Genomic DNA, 17,957 nt, shown 5'->3' on the forward strand with positions numbered 1-17,957 from the left:
ACCTACATGAGCTGCTGGTATATTTTGAAGATTAATCCTTTGTCAGTTGCTCTATTAGCAAATATTTTCTCCCATTCTTTTGAGGGTTGTCTTTTCATCTTGTTGATGGTTTCCTTTGCTATACAAAAGCTTTTAAGTTTCATTAGGCCTCATTTGTTTATTTTTTGCTTTTATTTTCATTTCTCTAGGAGGTGGGTCAAAAAAGTCTTGCTGTGATTTATGTCAAAGAGTGTTCTGCCTATGTTTTCCTCTAAGAGTTTTATAATGTCTGGAGCTTCAAAAAGTATGGAATGCTTTTCATGAATCTGCATGTCATCCTTCACAGGGGCCATGCTAATCTTCTTTGTATGATTCCAACTTTAGTATATGCCCTGCTGAAGTGAGCATGCAATAAGGTTTTGATTATATGAACTAAGCCAGTGGCTCAGTGGTAAAGAATCCACCTACCAATGCTGAAGTCATGGGAGACACAGGTTCAGTCCTTGGGTTGGGAAGATCCTCTGGAAGAGGATATGACAACCCACTCCAGTATTCTTGCCTTGAAAATCTCATGGACTGAGGAGCCTGGAAGACTACAGTTCAAGGGATCACAGAGAGTTGGACACGACTTAGTGACTGAGCACACACACACAGGCCCAGGACAAACACGTTCTCAGACTCCTTTTTGTAAACTACATTGAAGAATCTCAGATAGAAAGATCCTCAAAAAGCTCTTCAGTATCCTGCTCCCTGACCCTAAATTGCGGCTTTGGATAGTCCCAACTCCCACAGTTTAGAAGGAAATCTTGTGCTCTTCTAGGAGGAGAGTGTATAAATGAACATGACAAAGATGATAGTCCTATATGTTGGAAGAAGTCAAAGAAATATTTTTTCTTTCTTATTTTTGATTTTGAAAATTGTGGCCTGTGTGAGCCAGAACAGGAGGTCCTGTCCCTTCATCACTTTCACCTTTTCTCTTTGGAAATGTGAGATGCATGTCCAATGCCCAGAGAACCTGAAAAGAACCAGTTTCAAACATTTCTCCCCCCTCACCTAGTTTGATTTTCAATTTAGCTTTAAACTTGGAAACGAATCTATCTTTGGAAGACATGGACTAAGCAGAAGAGCTTTGAAGAACTCTTAAGCTCAACAGCATAGAGCTATGAGCAGAATGTTATTGTTAATATCAATTATTACAGCTTGCAAGGTAAACAAGTTTAATAATGAATTCCTCCAGGCTAGAGTCAAAGCCAAAATAACAGACATTTTGGAAAATTTTCAGGCTCGCATAGTAGCCCTAATCTACAAAATTTATTAAAAAGTCTATCATGTAATTTAGAACCCACTACTAGTAACCTATTTTGCACAAATATTTTCCCAGGTGGTAAGTGTATACCAATGTCTCTATTCATTGCCTTGACTCTTGACCTTGAATCTTAATTCACTTCCTTTGGGGGCAAGGGCAAATTCTCATTCTAATGGTGACAACTCAAAGATACAGCTTATTTTTGTGGCATCTTTGTGCAAATTACAAAAGGCTGCTAACTCTGGGAGGACAAATGAGAGCAGAGCTGAGGGTGTCATATCAGCCATCACTGTTGCCAATGGCTCTGTAAGCAGTGTGCAAACACAGTGTGTTATGTGGAGCCAGTGTGGCTTTTGTTAGAGAAACAGAAAATTTGCTGAGGCTGAACCTTCATCATTGGATCAAGCTTTTAAAATCATTCATCACAATTTTTGTGTTTTCTGAGTTTTAGGGCACTGAAGCAAAGCATTTGTTCTCCTGCTTAAGTTACTAGTCCTAGAATCACTCCAGACTCCCCACTCTGCTTCCTCCTACTGTCATCACTGATTTGGCCCTCCTAATTGGAAGTGGTCAAACAAGAGATGGCAAGAGTAATGTCGACATTCTAGGAATCAGCGAACTAAAATGGACTGGAATGGGTAAATTTAACTCAGATGACCATTATATCTACTACTGTGGGTAGGAATCCCTCAGAAGAAATGGAGTAGCCATCATGGTCAACAAAAGAGTCCGAAATGCAGTACTTGGATGCAATCTCAAAAACGACAGAATGATCTCTGTTCATTTCCAAGGCAAACCATTCAATATCACAGTAATCCAAGTCTATGCCCCAACCAGTAACTCTGAAGAAGCTGAAGTTGAACAGTTCTATGAAGACCTGCAAGACCTTTTAGAACTAAGACCCAAAAAAAGATGTCCTTTTCACTATAGGGGACTGGAATGCAAAAGTAGGAAGTCAAGAAACACCTGAAGTAACAGGCAAATTTGGCCTTGGGATACGGAATGAAGCAGGGCAAAGACTAATAGAGTTTTGCCAAGAAAATGCACTGGTCATAACAAACACCCTCTTCCAACAACACAAGAGAAGACTCTACACATGGACATCAACAGATGGTCAACACCGAAATCAGATTGATTCTATTCTTTGCAGCCAAAGATGGAGAAGCTCTATACAGTCAGCAAAAACAAGACCAGGAGCTGACTGTGGCTCAGATCGTCAACTCCTTATTGCCAAATTCAGACTTCAATTGAAGAAAGTAGGGAAAACCACTAGACCATTCAGGTATGACCTAAATCAAATCCCTTATGATTATACACTGGAAGTGAGAAATAGATTTAATGGCCTAGATCTGATAGATTGAGTGCCTGATGAGCTATGGAATGAGGTTCGTGACATTGTACAGGAGACAGGGATCAAGACCATCTCCAGGGAAAAGAAATGCAAAAAAGCAAAATGGCTGTCTGGGGAGGCCTTACAAATAGCTGTGAAAAGAAAAGAAGTGAAAAGCAAAGGAGAAAAGGAAAGATATAAACATCTGAATGCAGAGTTCCAAAGAATAGCAAGAAGAGATAAGAAAGCCTTCTTCAGAGATCAATGCAAAGAAATAGAGGAAAACAACAGAATGGGAAAGACTAGAGATCTCTTCAAGAAAATTAGAGATACCAAGGGAACATTTCATGCAAAGATGGGCTCGATAAAGGACAGAAATGGTATGGACCTAACAGAAGCAGAAGATACTAAGAAGAGATGGCAAGAATACACAGAAGAATTGTACAAAAAAGATCTTCACGACCCAGATAATCACAATGGTGTGATCACTGACCTGGAGCCAGACATCCTGGAACGTGAAGTCAAGTGGGCCTTAGAAAGCATCACTATGAACAAAGCTAGTGGAGGTGATGGAATTCCAGTTGAGCTCTTTTAAATCCTGAAAGATGATGCTGTGAAAGTGCTTCACTCAACATGCCAGCAAATTTGGAAAACTCAGCAGTGGCCACAGGACTGGAAAAGGTCAGTTTTCATTCCAATCCCAAAGAAAGGCAATGCCAAAGAATGCTCAAATTATCGCACAATTGCACTCATCTTACACACTAGTAAAGTAATGCTCAAAATTCTCCAAGCCAGGCTTCAGCAATATGTGAACCGTGAACTTCCTGATGTTCAAGCTGGTTTTAGAAAAGGCAGAGGAACCAGAGATCAAATTGCCAACATCCGCAGGATCATGGAAAAAGCAAGAGAGTTCCAGAAAAACATCTATTTTTGCTTTATTGACTATGCCAAAGCCTTTGACTGTGTGAATCACAATAAACTGTGGAAAATTCTGCAAGAGATGGGAATACCAGACCACCTGATCTGCCTCTTGAGAAATCTGTATGCAGGTCAGGAAGCAACAGTTAGAAATGGACATGGAACAACAGACTGGTTCCAAATAGGAAAAGGAGTACGTCAAGGCTGTATATTGTCACCCTGTTTATTTAACTTATATGCAGAGTACATCATGAGAAATGCTGGGCTGGATGAAGCACAAGCTGGAATCAAGATTGCCGGGAGAAATATCAATAACCTCAGATATGCAGATGACACCACCCTTATGGCAGAAAGTGAAGAGCAACTCAAAAGCCTCTTGATGAAAGTGAAAGTGGAGAGTGAAAAAGTTGGCTTAAAGCTCAACATTCAGAAAACGAAGATCATGGCATCCGGTCCCATCACTTTATGGGAAATAGATGGGGAAACAGTGGAAACAGTGTCAGACTTTATTTTTGGGGGCTCCAAAATCACTGCAGATGGTGACTGCAGCCATGAAATTAAAAGATGCTTACTCCTTGAAAGGAAAGTTATAACCAACCTAGATAGCATATTCAAAAGCAGAGATGTTACTTTGCCAACAAAGGTCCCTCTCGTCAAGGCTATGGTTTTTCCAGTGGTCATGTATGGATGTGAGAGTTGGACTGTGAAGAAGGCTGAGTGCCGAAGAATTGATGCTTTTGAACTGTGGTGTTGGAGAAGACTCTTTAGAGTCCCTTGGACTGCAAGGAGATCCAACCAGTCCATTCTAAAGTAGGTCAGTCCTGGGTGTTCTTTGGAAGGAATGATGCTAAAGCTGAAACTCCAGTACTTTGGCCACCTCATGTGAAGAGTTGACTCATTGGAAAAGACTCTGATGCTGGGAGGGATTGGGGGCAGGAGGAGAAGGGGACGACAGAGGATGAGATGGCTGGATGGCATCACTGACTCTATGGACGTGAGTCTGGGTGAACTCCGGGAGTTGGTGATGGACAGTGAGCCCTGGCGTGCTGCGATTCATGAGGTCTCAAAGAGTCAGACATGACTGAGCGACTGAACTGACTGAACTGATGCTCGTCAGCTTTTTTGCACCTCAAGATCCACCCTCCACCCTTCTCTGGCCTGTCCTGGGCTCCTAAGGTCTGACATTCACTGATTGTGACACTCAGATCCCTTTGTCCTCTGGTTGGGTTTGACCAGTGTTGATGAGAAGTTCAGTTCAGTTCAGTTCAGTTCAGTTGCTCAATCATGTCTGACTCTTTGCGACCACATTGACTACAGCACGCCAAGCCTCCCTGTTGATGAGAAGGCTGCAGGCAAAAGAGAGATAAAGCTATTGATTCTCAAGTTCAAGCCCCACCCCCACTCCACTTCCCATGCTTGGTAGGCTTCTGGCACTGCCTTAGGATCTCACAGTTTGAACTCTGAGGCCGCCCCACCTCCAGCCACACCTCCAGCTCTTGGGTTCCACAAACCCTGCTCCCTCATGGTGTTCCACTGCTGCCAGTTCTGAGAGCTTTGCCATCTGTTGCTTTTTCCCCTAAAGTAGCCCACACCCTGCAAAGGTTAGAGTCCACTCACAACAATCTCTGCAGTTGGCCCTGTAGAGGGCATGCTCTCTGCCACTTCTGTCACCAGGAACTGTCACATTAGCCTCACTCTTTTCTTCACTGCTGCTGCTCATCCTTCTTTCTCTTCTAAATGTCCCTGTCCTGGTCTCCCTCTTTGACCCTCTTCATATTGCCAGCAGAGAGATCTGATCAAGTCACTCTTCTCAAACCAGACAGAACCCCGCCCTGCATACAAACCACTACACTGCACCTCTACCTCCCTCCCAACCCTTATCTCTGAGCAGCAGCCACACCCAACAGCTTATAGAACCAACACTCACTGCTCCCCTCACCTCCGCTTCTGCACTTCAGCTGCTCCTTCTACCTCAAACCTCTTTATCTTAGTCACGCTCCCTACTGAATGCCTACTAAATATTTGGTAACAAAATCAAGTATTATTTTTTCCATAGCTTTGTTGAATTCTCAGCTTCTCCCTTTTTCTTACTTTCTTGCCCATCCCACCTTACTGCCCATATCTTGAGAGACTGTGATAATTCTATCCAAACACCTATAAGATTTTAATATATTTATTTGTTCACTTGTCATTTTTTCTCCTTTTAGCCCCTTGAAAAGTCAGATCCCAAAATTCAGCCAATGAAGGCAAAATGGAGGCATTTAGTACATTGAAAGAAAAGAAGAAAAATAAGAGGAGGAGGAAGAAAGGCAGACTATGGAAAGGAATTGTCCTGTTCAGGTTGCAAAGTATCATATAAGGTTTTCATGTGTTGCATGAAGGCAGAGTGAGTTGCATTTCTTACCTCTGAGTTTGGGGATGACCACTAGATCTGTGCAAAGATTTTGATAGTACTAAAGGATGAATGCAAATATTCTTTTCTTATCATGAAATTTTAAAATGAAATATTCTAAAAGTGAAATAATGCTAGAGTTTAAAAAAAAATTCAGGAGGAAATAAAGGACTGTTTATTTAATTTGAAAAAATAAATAGGACATGTTCCAAATAAAAATCAGGGTGTCTGCATTTAACTGCTTTTTGGTGGCCAGCTTTTATTATTGCCATATCAAAATGGAATTCAAGATGCATCGGGTAGGTATTGGCATTATTGAAAATATGCCATAGAATTTAGTTGAAAAAAACAAAAGTTTGAATTTAAAGATCACATTTTAAAAGGAAAACCCTGTTTACTCAACTATTATTTCCTATGTGTATATTCTAGATGGTAGTTGGAGCTTAGAGCCTAGTTAAAAAAAAAAAGACTTCAACCAAATGTTACTTGATATTTGTATGTCTGTTATTTACTATTTGCCAAGCACTCCTCTAAGAAATTTACCAAGTTTATTTTATTTAATCCTCTTAACAAATCCATACAAAAAATTTACTATAACTCCTATATTTTCTTATATTATACAACTGAGGTATAGGAGTTAAGAAAGGTTTCTGTGAGTCACACAGGAAGGAAGTAGCAGAACCAGGATTTAAAGCCAGGCAGTCTGGTCAAAGAATTTGTGCTTGTAAATACCTTGCTCTGTTTACCATCTATGCAGGAAATGATCATTTACAAAGAAAAAAAATGTATTTTGGTGTTCATTACAAGCCTAAGTCAAAAGTATAGAATAAATTCATTCTTTTTCAAGATTCAAGACCTAATTAAAACTATATCATCATCATATGTCCTCTCTGAGCTCTTTTTGAGCCATCTGTTGAAGCAACATTTTCTGATTGTCTGGTATATACTGAACACTGTACTGAATGGTAGGCTTCCCTGGTGGCTCAGATGGTAAAAAAAAAAAATCTGCCTGCAATGTGGGAGACTTGGGTTCAGTCCCTGGGTTGGGAAGATCCACTGAGGAGGGCATGGCAACCCACTCCAGTATTCTTGCCTGGAGAATCCCCATGGACAGAGGAGCTTGGTGGGCTACAGTCCATGGGGTCACAAGAAGTGGACATCACTGAGTGACTAAGTATAGCATACTGGATAATGGAAACACAGAGAAAAGACAGTCATTACCTTAAAAATGTACAGGGAGGTGGGGAATTTTGGGGTGAGGGAATAATGCTATACAACAGTCAACTGTTAACATGCCAGTGCATATCTGCTTCTTCTTAGGCTTTAAATTTCTTTTTCACTAGGACCCTAACTTGCTCTCAGTGGCTTTGCTGACAATATGGAGGAAATAAGAGAGTGGGAACAGACTGTTGCTGTAAAATATAATCAGTTCTGTCCTGGCATGTACACTACCAGTTAAAAAGGCAGAGAAGTGGGACATGAGCCCAGTGGGATGGGTCAGGAAGAGCTATGAAGAGCAGGTAAGGATTAAAATGGTCTTAAAAGAATAAGTAAAATCACTTAAGGGGGAAGTGGGAAACCAAAATTGTTTTTGGATTTGGTCTAAACATACACCATCTGATCCGTCAGCCTACCTGGTAGATTCAGACATCATATTAATACTAAATGAAGATATAACCACAATTTTCATGTATTATTCTTTGAGATGACCACTTTTGAGAGACTACGTCACCAGAGGCGATGTACAGTAGTGGTTGAAAGTTTTTATTTTAGATTCATATAGATGAGGGTTTGAGTCTCTCTCTCTCATTTTTTTTTTTTTTTTGGCTGTATGACTAAAAATAAAGTTAATTTTGCTTTTTTGAGATTCTTATCTGTTCAAAATTAAATATAACAGTTGTATGTGCTTTATAAGTGTTTCATGCCATAATGCAAGCAAAATATTTAGTGCATCTATAGGGTACTTGATAAATATGCTCATTTGGATATTTATCAAAGGTCAAAGTTTTCAAAGATCCTTAGTTATCACACGAATCTGTTTCATTAATGAAATAATTAGAGTCTTAAGACCATACTGCTAAATATTATAAAAGCCCCATTCCCCCATTGGGTTTTTTAAATATTTAATATGTTCTAATCATAAATATATTTTTATCTTTCTGTTTGAACTTGACTATCTCCTCTTTGAGGCTTTTGCTTTTCTTTTGTGATAATGGAGCTTAGCTCCTAACTATCAAGAAATAGTCCCCCCATATCAGAATGTGATCTTGGTCAGTTTCTACAAACAAACTAAAGCTCAGTTTCTGCCCTGATGCCTGTGGACCTTAAAGCTTATCTGTACTAAATGAATTAATATTCATATAAATACATATAACTCAAATCCAAAAAAAAAAAAAATAGACTTGGTAAAATTCAAAGCATAACAAAGAAGTTGTTGTTTTGAAGCATTTCAATATTTGGCCATGCTGTCAATATATTAATGAAGAATGTAATATCTTTATCAGGATCCTTTCTTCCATGATGATAATGAAGATGATGTTCATTCACTCACTTTGTACAAATTCTCATGATAATTTGTTAAGCTTGTTCTGAGGGTAGCAGCATTGAAGGCTGGCAAAGAAAATTTAGAATGTGTGTAAAACTCCAGCAGCTGAATAGAGGTTTATATATTATCTCTATATTAATACATGCCTTATTAATTCAAGTTTCACTTTGCAGGTGAAATGTATTTTAGCATATTAAATTAACAAGAGATATGAAAAAAATTTTTTTCATATATTTTTGTCTCCATCTCACAATTAGATCATAGTTCTAACTCCAGATTATCAATTCTGATCTAAAAGACCTAAGAAAGGAAGATTTTTGCATTATTTTGGTCAATCAACAAGCTAGTACTCAGTTCAATAGCTGTATTTTCGAAAATTGAAGTTAAATTGCTTTACCTGCCTATCTTGCTTTCTAATGAGCCTTGTAATGACTTTCAATATAGCATGTTTTGCAACAGTGTATTTTCATTTATTTCAAGCACAACCTTTCAATGTGTATTAGTACATGAAAATAAATTTATGATTTATTTGATATTCTTAATTTATAAAAGTTAAACATTTTGATTTATAAGAATTATGATTGAAATAAATTTTTATTATAATGATAACTTGTGGGATTCACTCTCACAGCTATAGTACCTTTTAAAGTTGATAAAGACTTCTCTTCTTTAGTTGCCAATCATGGAAAGGGACAAAGTTGTAAAAATGTCCACTAATTTTGAAGAAGAGAGTGCTAAATCATACATTGAAATAAGTTAAAAATTATGAGAAGAAAATTTTTTTAATCTCCCTTGATTCCCCTAGTATTCTGTCTTGATGAAATAACTAACAGAGGACTATAACTTACCATTTGAATCATAATGAAACTGCTCTTATTTCTTAAGATATTCTATCATTTTCTCTTTTTAAAGTAATAGTTAATTCTTATTACAAATTCAAGGTAAACTTCTTTGGGAAGTTTTAAATGAAAACAGAGGATATATTGTTTGGTTTGACTTCTAAATTAATGTCTCTAATAAAATGTCCCACAAATTAAGTGATCTTCTTCTGAGATAATGTAAGCTGTCATTTTGGGTGACAGTCACATGAATTCTATTTTCCATATGAGAATGGGGTGCTAGACTCATAGTGTCCAGGCTGGGTCATCTAGAGAGGGAAATAATGTATTCAGAGTGATCAGGAAGCTGCCTCAAAGGATGTCAGTGAAAGACGACAATAATATGTAAAGGAACTGCTAGAGAACAGTGCCCAAAGTACTGAAGTTGCCACTGTGGGATTTCCCAGGCTGATGATGTCATTTTGCTATATCATTCACTGTTATCACATTCTCTTTCAGTATGCCATAGTGACTTTGATTATAATTAATTAATAAGGATATCTAGTATTAGGTTAAAATTTTCCTTCCTAGTCCTGTAGAAACACTTATTGTCAGAAAACTCAAGCTGTAAAGCATACCTTAAAAGTAGCACCCACTGAACACAGCAAGTTATTTCTCTACTTCCTAATGTACAAGTGTGTGGATTGACAAGCTCATTTCCGGGTTATGAAGTGTGAGCAGAAACGACATGTACCATTTAGAGGTTAAAAAGTGTAAGATACAGGTACACCCCTTCTGTCTCTTTTATCGTTTGTCAAGAACAAAGACTAGGGTAAATCCACAAAGTGAAAGAAGTCTGGGTTCCTGAATTGAACTTCTACCCAATAGGAAAAACAGAATTAGAAATTTTATCTTAAGCATCAGGGAAAATCATTGGAGGGTCTTACACAGGGAAATTCTGTAATCTCTTTGGTAGAGGGTGGATTGTAAGAAGAGGTGGCAGCCAGTCTCCAAAAAGACCCCTAATGTTCCCCACCTCATGGAGTTCACACCTTTGTCTATTCCCTTCCCACATGGTTCCAGGATCAATCACTATGGCCAATGGAGTACAGCAGAAGTGATGGCCTGCCATGTCCAAGATTTGGTACTAAAGACACTGTGGTTTCTATCTTGGTGTCTCTGTCTGTCTCTAAGATTACTCATTCTGGGGGAAACCAGGTGCTATGTTACATGTAGCTCTGTGGAGAGACTCACATCATGAGGAGCAACCACATGAGTAAACTTGAAAATTAGCTTCCTCTAGCCCCACCCAGAGAAGTTTTCCAATGAATGAACTGCTGGTAAACAGCATGAGTGACCCTCAACCAAAATTACCTACCTAAACCTCTCCTGGATTCCTGACCCACATGGACTGTGTGATTGATATAATAAATGTTTGTCATCTTAAACTGCTTAGTTTCAGAGAATTTTGATTCACAACAATAAAATAACTACTATAAGAGACCCATCACTTCATGGCAAATAGATGAGGAAACAGTGGAAACAATGGCTGACTTTATTTTGGGGGGCTCCAAAATCACTGCAGATAGTGATTGCAACCATGAAATTAAAAGACACTTACTCCTTGGAAGGAAAGTTATGACCAATGTAGACAGCATATTAAAAGCAGAGACATTACTTTGTCAACAAAGGTCCATCTAGTCAAGGCTATGGTTTTTCCAGTAGCCATGTATGGATGTAAGAGTTGGACTATAAAGAAAGCTGAGTGCCAAAGAATTGATGCTTTTGAACTGTGGTGTTGGAGAAGACTCTTGAGAGTCCCTTGGACTGCAAGGAGATCCAACCAGTCCAACCTAAAGGAGATCAGTCCTGAGTGTTCATTGGAAGGACTTATGTTGAAGCTGAAACTCCATTACTTTGGCCACCTGATGCGAAGAGCTGACTCATTTGAAAAGACCCTGATGCTGGGAAAGATTGAGGCAGGAGGAGAAGGGGACAACAGAGGATGAGATGGTTGGATGGCATCACCGACTCAATGGACATGGGTTTGGGTGAACTCTGGGAGTTGGTGATGGACAGGGAGGCCTGGCATGCTGTGGTTCATGGGGTCACAAAGAGTCTGGCACAACTGAGTGACTGAACTGATAAGAGATAAGAATATAAACAGGATGAGTAGACATGAGCCTATTGCAGTGATCCAGGAAAGAGATGGCTGTAATATTAACAGATATGGGGATAAATAAGATTGTGTATTTTGAGGGAGATAGTGGGGAGGACCTGACCAGATACAGTGGAAGAACCTAGAAAATAATCCTCTCAGTGCAAGATATTGATATGATCTGAGTGTTGAGAAAGTAGACTGAGGATTCCCCGAAGTTATAGTAGTAAATTTTGTGATACCATGACTGCACTTGAGTGCTTCCCCCAAATCCACATGTTTTGGCATGCTATTTGGAGATGGGGCCTTTGGGAGGCAATTAGGTCATAAGGATGGAGTCTTCATGATGGGATCAGTGCTCTCATGAGAAGAGACACTAGTCAGTCAGTCAGTTCAGTCATTCAGTCATGTCCGACTCTTTGTGAGCCCATGAATCGCAGCACGCCAGGCCTCCCTGTCCATCACCAACTCCTGGAGTTCACTCAGACTCACGTCCATCGAGTCAGTGATGCCATCCAGCCATCTCATCCTCTGTCGTCCCCTTCTCCTCCTGCCCTCAAACCCTCCCAGCATCAGAGTCTTTCTCAGTAGACAAGGGTTTGTTGTTTTGTTTTATACCAGTGTAGCCTTGTCTGCTCCAGAAAGCAAGGATTCATTAATATAGCTCCCGGGAGGATGACAGGCAACTTATAGCTTGGTGATGAGAAGGATCACATAGAAATAAGAATGAAAGAGTTGAGTAAATTGCATTGAGAATGAATTGAGGAAGAAAATGCTGGAAATATTACCTAAATAGATATACAAGTATACTTTTAAACAAACCCATGAAATTCACTTAACAAATATTAATTTAGCTCCTACAATGTATCAACCACTTTACCAGGTACAGGAATCCAGCGGTGGGCAAAAAATAAATAAATGTAACAAAAAAGCATTCAGTGTACCGTCCTTACAAAGAAGTGGAAGAGTCAGGCAATTACACGAACAATCATATAAACAGAGGTAAAATAGATATAAAATTACAACTTTGCCTAATGATGTATTAGTTATCTCCAAACTTTTTGGCAATGGGGACCTATTTTGTGATGATCAGTTTTTCCACGGACCAAGGGTGGAGTGTCATTTTGGGGATGATTCAAGTACCTTACATTTATTGTGGACTTTACTTCTAACACTACTACTTATCTAATAGGATCAATAGGAGGATTGATAGTACCTAATAGTATCTAATAGGATCAGTAGTACCTAATAGGAGGTACCGGTCTGAAGCCAGGATGTTGGGGACCCCTGCTCTAGATGATATAATGGACAGATATAAGATATCATGAATCTAAAACAGGAAGATTAGATTTGATAAGGGAGGTTAGGAAAGGTTTACCTGGAGAAGTGTTGATTAAGGTAAGATCTGAAGAAAGAGGAACAGTTAACTAGATGGAAGATAGTAGAAGTTGAGGGCATATTAGGAAAATGGAATGGCTTGTGCAAAGGCCCAGGGGCGGAAAGAAAGGTGAAAAAATATGAAACACTGACCTGAAGCCAGAAGGCTTGTACCCAGCAGAGAAGGGCAAGAGGGAATAAGGAATGGCGAAGCAGCTCAGAGCTATGCCCTGCAGAGCCTTACGATTCTTCTTAGGAAGCTTTGTTCGCAAGTTTGCAATGGGAAGCAATTATAGAATTTTAAGTCTAGAGAGGGAAGAGGAAGGTAACATGATTAGTTTGCCTTTGGAGGGAGTGTAAGTCTGACCACAAAGTAAAGAAGCGGTTGGAAAGTGGAGGGCAGAATGGAGCAGAGCAGATCAATGATTGAGAGATGATTATAACAAGCTATGGTACGCATGGAAAGACGTGGACAGATCTTTTTGGTAAAATATTGACAATTTGGTGAGTGAGAGAGGGAGGTGTCTATAATAATTGTGAGCTTTCAGACCCACACAACTGTTTGGATAGGTGAAAGTAAGGGTTAATCACTGAGAAACGGAATACTGAAATAAGCTTAGGAATTAAGCCCAAAGATTGAAAGTTCGATTTTGGGAATGCTGAGTTTAATCTAGTTTGAGGCTTCCAAGATAACTTTAAGCAGTGGAGCTCAGAAGAGAGATCAGAGCTAGAAATCACTACTGTGAGTTATCTGCAAAGATGTCAGAACTGAAGCAGGAGGGGAGAAGAGGAAACTTGGGACTGTACCTTAAAGAATTCCAGCGTTTAAAGAGAGACAATTCCAGTAAGGAAGACTGAAAGAAAGTAGCCAGGGAGATAGTGGAGAACCAGACTTGGGTTTAGGAAGCCAAGGAGAAAGACCCTCTCCAGAATGGAGTTGTCATTGAGTCAACCACAGGTGAGAGATCAAATAAAAAGAGAGTATGAGGAATAGAGGGCTTCCCTGGTGGCTCCGTGGTAAAGAATCTGCCTGCCAATGCAGAAGACACAAAAGACGTGGGTTCAATCCCTGGTCAGGAAGATCCCCTGAAGAAGGAAATGGCAACCCACTCCAGGATTCTTGCCTAGAAAATTCCATGGACAAAGGAGCCTGGTGGGCTACAGTCCATGGGATCACAAAGAGTCAGACATGATTGAGCATACATGCACACACATACACCAACAGCAAGAACACAGCTGAACTCTGCAATGATCATCTCAGTCCTCACAATGAACTCCTGCATTTCCCTCATCTTACAGAGGTGGCTCAGATGGTAAAGCGTCTGCCTACAATGTAGGAGACCTGGGTTTGATCCCTGGGTTGGGAAGATCCTCTGGAGAAGAAAATGGCACCCCACTCCAGTACTCTTGCCTGGAAAATCCCATGGACGGAGGAGACTGGTAGGCTACAGTCTATGGGGTTGCAAAGAGTCGGACACGACTGAGCAACTTCACAGAGACAGAAACTGAGGTTATGAAAGGAATACTCCTGCTTCAGGATGAACAGAAAGGATTTTTCACCACTCTGAGCTAGTATCCATATTCCTCGCACACCAGATCATGCTGCCCACACACAATTTTAAGGCTGCATGAGAGAATATGATGTCCCTTCAATCACCATATTTACCTGGCTGTGGAAACCTTAAGTTCTTTTATATGAGGGATTCATGAGCATTCTAAATTAGATTAAAGAATACATTTGGGTGAAAATGTAAACTATTGATTTTTTTCCCCTAGGAGCAGATTATAAAAGATAGATAAAATCTCACCAGACATCTGAGAGGGTTGGGACATGAAATAAGGGAAGAAAAGAGTATCCAAAGGACCTAAGGGTACCAAAGGTGTCTTCCTAATTTTGGCCACAAACTGAACACAGTTGAAGGCAGAGTCATTGGGTTGTTGATGGAATATTCCTTCCACCTGGCACAACTAACAAGTTATTACTAATAATGTATCCCCTCACACAGTCCCTGAAGTAATTTTTCTCCATTTCAGAAGCAGCAACTTTAATCAGGAAATAATAAGGACCCTTGTATAAGCTGCCTTTGAAAGAGTGTAAGTTATCCAGATAGAATGGCCCAGTGCATAATCCACTGATGAATTCTTAACTACATTGATTTTTGCCAAGGTCATGATAAAAAATAAAATTAAAAGATCAGAATAAGTTCATAATCACAAAATGTCAGTTCTAGCTAGTGTCTTTCTCAGAATTTCCCAAAAAGAACCTCTATAAATAGTCATCCTCTACCCAGCAGAATTTGATTTGGAAATAAACAGCTGCCTCAGTGAAAAATTTTAGCCCCACAGGAAAAGAAAAAAGTTTATTAGGGAAGCAGCTGCTAATTGCACTGTATTTCTCAGATGTGTGACTGCTTCTGAACCGCAACACACTGTTTGTTCCTACATACAGCACAGTTATTCCAAAAGTAGAACGTTGCATCCTTTAAGTGACTTCAATGTAAGTCATCAGTAAAACTATAAGACCAGACACCTGATTCAATGACGTGTCTTCACGGCTCTCAGCTTATTCTATGAGTTAGTCTGAACTCAGTTCTTTACTTCCATGCAGCTTTGCCTGCATATAGAATGAGATATGGAGGCTGAAGGAGACCAGAGCACATCCTAAGCCATGACAGGTGTCTGGAAAGCAACAGTTGGAAAGCCATTGCAAAGATGCTATCCAACCTCCATAGAGAATTCAACACTTGTTTCAAATCTTCTGGTTTTATTGAAACATTGTAAGTACTTTCAGAAGATATTAAATAGATCACTCACTTTTTCTTTATTTGAATGATCCTTCCTTCTCTTTCTGTTCCTTAGATTCTAGAGTTTGATCCATTGTAGATTTCCATGAATATCAAACAATAAAGGACTAAAAAATGGAAATAGGCTATGTTAATACATTCCCTTATTTAATAAATATGTAGTGGGAATCTGTTATGTGACAGAATTGTTTTAAATTTCCAGAAGTCCATATCTAGTAAGAGATGTAATCCACATTCATAAATGGCTACAATATAAGGCCATATGTAAGAAGTTCCTCCAAAATATAGGTATAAAGAAGGTGCAATACTAGTTTGAAGTGGCTGGGATGATGATCAAAGTATTTAAGAGAAGTATAACGCCTGTTGCTATCATCAAGTTAGAACACCTTCTATTCTGTCAGTCTTTCTTCTGCATGTTAGGGGCTAGAAGACTGAGAGCTGCATTTCCACTCATCACTTGCTAGTTATATTTTGGGTAAGATTTTGCCCATGATAGGCACTTACAAAAAAATGTGGACATAAAAGAGTAAAATATAAATGCCATATTATAGTTCCTTTGACAATACCAAGTCAACATATGAACTATAGTATAGTTGAGGGGTTTTTTTTTAGTAGCTTTTGGCATTTTCCTAAGAATTACCTATGTTCATGATCCAAGCAGCTGTGAATCTTAATGGTAATTTCCTGTGATTGTTTAAACTTCTCAATTCTATGAACATTACCAGCAAAGAACTAACAGTAGCCTTCCTGACCTTTGTTTCCTGTAGTTCTTCAAGAACTTGCATCCTTTATTAAATCCTTGCCTATCTACACTTCCACATATGGCACTCTAGCTGAACCTATAGCAGTCAGTAGAGTTTGGTACCGGTGGTAGGTGACACGTCATTAGGAGACAGGATTGTCCAGAGATCACGATGAGCACAAGTACACCATCTTCGCATCATTAGCATCAGCTTCATCATTACCAGTATTCATAGATGCTTCCTATGTTCCAGGTACTGTTCTAGGCACATATTTACTCACTGAATCCTTAAAATGACTAACGTGGGTGCTATTATTGTTAAAACTGAGAAAATGGGTACCAAGAGGGGGTTAACAAAAAAAGTGCATAAGGTCACCAAGTGGTGAAACCAGAATTCATCACGTTTGGATAATGAAAGGCACATATTAAAAATAATTGAAAATACAACCAGAGAGATTGAGCCAAAGATCAATGAGTGGTGTCAAATATTATAAAATACTAGTTTTATTTAAATATTTTATTTAAAAACATTGACAAACTTACAGGAAGTTGCCAAAAAGCAATAGAGAGATCCTATACACCCTTCTCCCAATTTCCCCCAAATGATTACATATTTCATAATTATAGCACAATATCAAAATCAGGACATTGACATTGGTACTGTTAACTAGGCGGCATCTTATTCAGATTTAGCGTATGCATGTGTGTTACATACAATGTGATCGAATAAATTACTGTTTTTAAGCTCAAAAACTTGACTCCACAATTTTAATACATTGTAATTTTTTTTCAAGACAGACAGGCTTTGCTTGATATGCACTCAGAATGAGAGAACAGTAGACTCAGACTGCCTTAACAGAAACACTGTGCCCAGCCCGCTGGTGGTAAGAGTTCTACCAGTGTACATGGCTTAGACCCACCTCATTGTGTTCACCCACACCCAAAGAGACAAGAGGACAGGAGGACTTCCAGAGAAAGGAAAATGGATGTTGAAGGGTTGATCAAGGGTCTGAAATCCCTGCCATAAAAAGAAAGGTTGTTAGGACTGTTTACCCATGAGAAGAGATGATCTAAGAGCATGTAATGTCAAATTGCCCATGCAGCCTTGTGTCTCACTTTTTCACATAACAGTTAAGCCTAGCACCCACTGATGCAGGAACATCCATACTTTCCCACTTGGAAAGCCTTATTCTCAGAAAGATTTTTATGAGTCTTAGTCATTCTTTCTTGAATGTATATGTGTATACACACACACACACACACACACACATACCTTTACCAAATGCTGCACAAAATTTAGCCTGTGCTGTGTTGTACTTAATCACTCAGTCATGTTTGACACTTCACAATCCCAAACTGGACTGTAGCCCACCAGGCTCCTCTATCCGTGGGATTGTCCAGGCAAGAGTACTGAAGTGGGTAGCCATACCCTTCTCCAGGGGATCTTTTCAACCCAGGGATGGAATCCGGGTCTCCTGCATTGCAGGCAGATTCTTTGTTATCTGAGCCACCAGGGAAGCCTTAATTTTGCCTAGTGATTCACAAGGTGTGATCCAGGGTCAGCAGCCTCAGTGCTTTTGGCAGCTTA

The 17,957-nt window shown here is 39.4% G+C and overlaps 1 non-coding gene across 1 annotated transcript; it reads right to left on the minus strand.

Annotated features, from left to right (window-relative positions):
* Positions 1–279: 279 nt before the first annotated feature.
* Positions 280–385, minus strand: LOC138984268 (U6 spliceosomal RNA). The gene has a single exon (XR_011461529.1). It is a non-coding gene; the product is annotated as a U6 spliceosomal RNA (small nuclear RNA).
* Positions 386–17,957: the final 17,572 nt, after the last annotated feature.

The sequence above is a fragment of the Bos mutus genome, chromosome 20, assembly GCF_027580195.1.
Source record: "Bos mutus isolate GX-2022 chromosome 20, NWIPB_WYAK_1.1, whole genome shotgun sequence".
In the NCBI taxonomy this organism is placed as follows: domain Eukaryota; kingdom Metazoa; phylum Chordata; class Mammalia; order Artiodactyla; family Bovidae; genus Bos; species Bos mutus.